This window comes from Passer montanus, unplaced genomic scaffold (genome assembly GCF_014805655.1).
Source record: "Passer montanus isolate IOZ18808 unplaced genomic scaffold, ASM1480565v1 scaffold2, whole genome shotgun sequence".
NCBI lineage: Eukaryota > Metazoa > Chordata > Aves > Passeriformes > Passeridae > Passer > Passer montanus.
Genome location: NW_024366591.1, coordinates 10839981 through 10845980, shown reverse-complemented (window position 1 = coordinate 10845980; position 6000 = coordinate 10839981). Strand labels below are relative to the sequence as shown.

General features: G+C 37.3%; 1 long non-coding RNA gene across 1 annotated transcript in view; it reads right to left on the bottom strand.

The window, feature by feature from the left end:
- Positions 1-631: 631 nt before the first annotated feature.
- The window catches only part of LOC120501087, a 36545-nt gene continuing 31176 nt past the window's right edge, over positions 632-6000 (bottom strand). The window contains exon 3 of the long non-coding RNA XR_005627226.1: positions 632-884. This is a non-coding gene — a long non-coding RNA (uncharacterized LOC120501087). The remainder of the gene's footprint in view (positions 885-6000) is intronic.

Sequence of the window (6000 nt, the reverse complement as noted above, 5' to 3'; positions counted from 1 at the left end):
GTTTAGTCAAATAAAATTGCCTGTTAAAAGGAAAAGTAAGAATGTAACATTTTCATGGGAAAATACAATTAAACAAAAAATAACCTTAATTTAGCAAATCAGTCACAGTTGAGACACTGCAGCAGCTCAAGTTTCATGAGCTGTTGAAAGGCAATTCTCCAATTCAGATTTATTTGTAAATGTACTTTACAGTCCATACTTGTACATCCAAATAATTCTTGGTCAAAGTAAAACATTTTCTTTATTAGAATATAACTGCTGCTGTAATGTGTGCTCTGCACAAAAGAGAGAGCACACATTAAAACTGACCAAAGCAAAAAATCAATCTGAAGCCACACTAACACAAGTTTTTTAAGTAACTTTAAACTTTTCCTTTTTATTTTATCTGATTTTACCCTGCTTTTCAAAATAGAAAGCACTTATTTAAACACAGTTGGACAGAATGACATATAAAAAACATTGATATGGTAAACAATGTTTTCTCATCCACACAGATGGCAAAGACAGCCTGTGCAGACAGTGGCATTAACTATAGAAGATCCAATGCACTAGGACTGTTTCACATTTATGGGGAAGTTCTGGATCGGCATGAATATCTTCACTTTTTGATAATGGTCAAAGAAATTGTGCAGGAAGGGAGATGGCAAGTCTTTCAGACATTGTAGGTTGCAATACTTCATGTTGTGATTCAACAGCTATTTTGTTTCACTCTTCATACATTTTTCTGTCTCGAACTTTGAATTCACAAGGCTCTTAAGCGTGCAGGACAGGTTTGCAGGTCTGCATGACTACAGAAGTAACATGTCCCTTCTTTCTAAGAGTGATCAAAGGAAATTGATAAGCAGAGTTCCCTGTAGATCCATCTCGTTCTCACAAACACACCTCTGAAAGTACATAAGGAAATAAAGATAGTAAAATGACAATAAAAGAATTCTGGATACATTTTTACTGATACTTTCCAGTAAGCATATAGTGATATGATAAAATTCATGTCTTTAAAATCCATTGGGAAATACTTTGAACTATGACAAGGAAATAGCAATTGCAGCAAGCAAAATTAGAAAGAATCAAGCCTCATAATCAGATGTATAATTACTAGAGGGCATTTTGTGGCATATTTCATTTTGTGACTTGGATAAAACAAATGGTTCAATGATTTTCACTTATTGGATGCCTGAGGCTATGTGGTGATATGGATGTTTTATCAAATTTCAGCATGTACAAGTTTTCAAGGACTTTCATCTGATTTAGAACATGTCCCATTTGGAGGGAAAAATGACAAAGTGTAGGGGGAAGTGAAATAATTTTAAAATTAAATATTTTTTTAAAGATCAGGCTTAACTTATACAGTCATGTATATCACAAAGTTTTCCCAGTTCACTGATTGGCCTTAGTATTTTCCAGAGAAGACAAACAGTTTCTTGTTCAAAATACCTACTTAACTTTTTTTTTTTGCTCTCTTATATTTCTTTTTTATCTTCTATGTTTTAATTTCGTGAAACCCTAACAACCACCTGAGCCAGTTAAATCCTTGACTTTGCAGCAATAGTGTCAGAGATTTTAATAAGAAAGCAGCAAACCTTGACATTTTCTGTAGGAAGCAAACAGCAAGCCTCCTGGTCTCTTTGGAATAACCATCTCTATATTGTATACAAGCCTCATTTCAGTAAGACTTACCTTGTCTGATCCTTTTGGTAGTTACAGTCACAGTGAAAACAGTTTGCATGAGAGAGTTTGATAAAATGATGGCAAAAGAAGCAATAGAACATGACAAGAAAATCTGTCTGCACAATAGCCTATGAAAATGGAGCTTCATTTCTGCTTTTTGCTTTGGAATGGAACATCTCTAAGTCTATCACCTCTTAGGCTTACATAATTCTAAATAAAGTTAGGCTAGAATTTTAAAACCATATAGCAGATTATTTCCTTCCATTAATCATATCAGCTTAATATATAGATTATGATTGTACTTTATTATTATGATGACTGATCACTAAAATTGGAGATCATGTCAAGCAATAAATCAAGAAAATGATTCAAGATTGGCTCTGACCTGAAATGATACTGGCTTGAGTGGAAGAGAAAGTTTAATTCTCATTGTTCTTTTTTAAAATCTAAAAAATTATCTAAGGCCATTTCTTTTTCTCTAGTAGCTAAAAACAAAACAAAAAACAAAAACAAAAACAAAAAAAAAAAAAAAAAAAACAAAAAAAAAAAACAAACAAAAAAAAAACAAAAAAAACCCCAAAAAACCACAGGATTAGATTTTATTTAAAAGTTTCCATTTTTAATAGTTATTATGTTTATTATTGATAGTAAAATTTGAAATTTCTTAACTTTTCATATTATGAAAATAGAATTAGAGTGAGATTTGTGCTCTAGACCCTTCACCAGCTCCATTGCCCCTCTCTAGACACACTCCAGCATTTTCAGATAGTTCTTGTAATGAGAAATCCAAAAAAAGCCAGAAGATTCTGGGTACTGCCTCACCAGTGCCAAGTACAGGGGGACAGTCACTACCATGGAGCTGGTGGCCACATTATTGTTGCAGGCCAGGATGCCATTGTCCTTCTTGGCCACCTGGGCACGGCTGGCTCATGTTCAGCCACTGTGGATCAGTGTCTCCAGGCCCTTTTCCATGAGGCAGCTTTCCAGCCACCCTGCCCCCAGTCTGTAGCACTGTCAGGGGTTGTTGTGACCCAAGATCAGGACCTGGCACCTGGCCTTGCTGAACCTCATACCCTTAGCCTTGGCCTGTTGGTCCTGCCAGTCCAGATCTCTCTGCAGAACCTTTATACTCTTCAGCAGAACAGTCCCAGCCAGCTCAGTGTTGTCTGCAAACTGATGGAGAGTGCACTGGATCCCCTCATCCAGATCACTGATAAAGATATTTAACAGCTCACAGCCAGTTTCCCCAGGAGAGTGCTGTGAGAAATTATGTCAAACATCTTACCAATGTCTAAATAGTCAACATCCAGAGACTTCCCTCATCTACTAAGCAGGTCACGTGCCATAGGAGTGGATCAGGTTGGTTGAGCGTGACCTGCTGCTCATAAACCCTTCCTGGCTAGGCCTGATCCCTGGTTGTTCTCCAAATGTCACATCATAGCACTCAAGACTACCTTCTCCAGGACCTTCCCTGGCACCGAGGTCAGACTGACAGACCTAGAGATCCCAGAATTCTCCTTCTAGCTTTTCATGTAGATGGGTGGCACACTGGCTAATTTCAGTCAACTGTGACATCCCTGGCTGGCCAGGACTGCTGGTAAATGACTGAAAGTGACTTGGTGAGCTCTTCCACCAACTCTCTCAGTAACCTTGGAGGTGCAGGTGGGATTGCTCACCAATCCACTCTTTTCTTCTCTGTTATTAAGAATATAGTGAGTGTGGTTTACTAGTTGGGAGCTAGTTCACACAATGATTTGTATTTTAGAAAAAGAAAATACTGTCACTCACTTCTCATTTTCTCTGTAAATAACCAAAATGCAATTGTTTCCATGGCCCAGGATATCATAGTCTGGAAAAGAAGTTATGACTACTTCTCATACTTGATAAATGTTCTTGTAAAAAGGCTCCTCATTACAATGAAGCACTTATAAGTCTTTCATTAGAAAATCCCACTTGGCCATTAAACAGTACTCATGTTTTCCTATTGTTCTTAAAAAATGAATAATTAATATCCTACATGAGAATAAACTAGGATGATGAATAACAAAACAGAGCAAATAGTTATATCTTATTTTGTATATCTTACAATTTGCTGGCTACATGTGATTTTCTGCCTTCTTTTTTGTTGGCTAGGGTGAATTTTATTAATGCGTGTGTGCGAATAATCATGTGTATATGTAAATGGATGCACGGATCAAAAGTAACAAGCTTCAGTGTGTCACATTCATATTTTCTGGAAAATCCCTTCGCCCAGGATTTTTCCCCTGGGAAGCTGAGAAGCCTCAGAGAAAAAGGAAAACAACAATTATCTCATTTGCTTCTCCTGTGTTTTGCTCCATTGGAATGTGATTGGAGATCGTTTATCAACAAGTGATTGTTTCATTGGTTTCTACTGTGAGTTGTTTTGACTTACTGGCCAATAAATGCCAAGCTGTGTCAGGACTCTGGAGAGAGTCACGAGTTTTCATTATTATCTTTTTAGCATTCTGTAAGTATCCTTTCTGTATTCTTTAATGTAGTTTAGTATTGTATTCTTTAATATAATATAGTATCATAAAATAATGAATTAACCTTCTGAGAACCAGGAATCAGATTCATCATTCCTTCCTTCATCGGAGCACCCCATAAATACAGTATCAGTGGATATTTGTGAACATTTTACACACACAGACACACACAGATGCACACACATATGTTCAAGAAAATTTAAAGGAATTTTAGGAAGTAATAAAAGACTTGACAATACTTTTGATCATGGAATAACTGCTTGGAAAATCTCAGCTCTTTTATGCACTGTATTTCCCTGAACTGTGTCATGGCTGTAGGTACAGTCTTTTCTGGTTGTTTGTTTTTGGGTTTTTCCCCTGCACGACTTTCAACTAGAGTTTTCAAACATTCCCCAACATATCTTACACGAAGAGATGAAAAATGGTCAATATAACTTCACATTTCCTGAAGCCCAACAAAAAAAACCCCAGCAAATAATCCCTTTAGGGGCAGAGAGAACCTATCTTGCCCATAACCCTAAAAAATTTTAAAAATAAAAGAAGAAATTAAAAATTAGTTTAATTTTGACTAATAAAATATTACTGTTAGACCACATAATTTGTTATAATTCTCCAAATCTTGGAATTTATTAAACCAATAACAGTGGCCTAATAAAACACTCTTACAGCAGAAAGAGAATGAGTGTGTTTTTTCATGTCTGACATTTCATGTGTTTTCACAAGGGAACCAGAGCCTAGTCTGCTGTTCCTTCTACAGAAACTTGGTAGTTCAACCTTTACTGTTGATTTCAGTTGTAACTGATCACACCGTGTTATTGAAAAAAGAGAAAAATTCATTTGAGGAAAAAGAAAAAGCCTTCATTTAATTTGGAATTTACTCTGTTATACTACTTCTTGTAAACAAGAGAAGTGTTGGTTTAATTACCATAATTTCTGGCCCACAGGTTTTGGAAAAAAGAATTAATCCTGCAGGATGTAATGGAGTATAAGGTTTGATAAAACTTCTGCTGCGAGACCAGTTTCCTTGTAACACATCCTTAATTAATGTAAATGTTGCCAAACACCAGTTAAAAAAAAGCCAATTCAAGTTGTTTCAGTTAATTAAGCAGCGCTGCTGCTCCCGATGCTCTCTTTGCAGTGAGCAGGCACTCGTGTCCCTCGTGCTTCTCCCCTGAGGATTTGGCCACGGGAGGGATGGGCAGGACTGGTCCTGCTGAGCAGAGGCTCCAAGACCCAACATCCCTGGATGCTGCCAGACCTCTGTCAGTCACCGTGGCTGGGCTCCCCGAGCCCCAAGGAGATGCCTGAGCCCTGCCTGGCCCTGGCCCCCAAGGTGGCACAGGAAACATGGGCTCTGCAGTCAGACACCTGTGCTGTGCCTCCACATAGCAACGAGTTAAATCCTGTTGGAGCGAAGAAAGGATCTGAAGATGTAGGAAAGAAGAAAGAAGAAACACTCTTTCTCATTGTATCATGCCTGTAATTTCAGGTGTGGCTGGAAACTGTTCACTGTTTGGCTGACACAGGCTTCTCCTTCACCACACTGCTTCTTTTTTTTTTTTTTTTTTGTCTGGAAAATTTAATTTTGAAATTAAAAGTTGTTCTAAAAAAAGTCTGTGGCTGCACAAAATAAATGAGGAAAAATTTTAAAAGAGTTTATCAGTTGATGGAAAGCTCAGCTCAACCTGATTCAGACAAATATGTACAAGACAGGGTGGGAGCACCCAAATTAAGGACTAGACTTTGGTGCATTAAAACAATGCTCCCAAGTCAAGATGTAAGGACTATTAGCTTCTGCCTTGTGAAATTATAGATCATATTTATA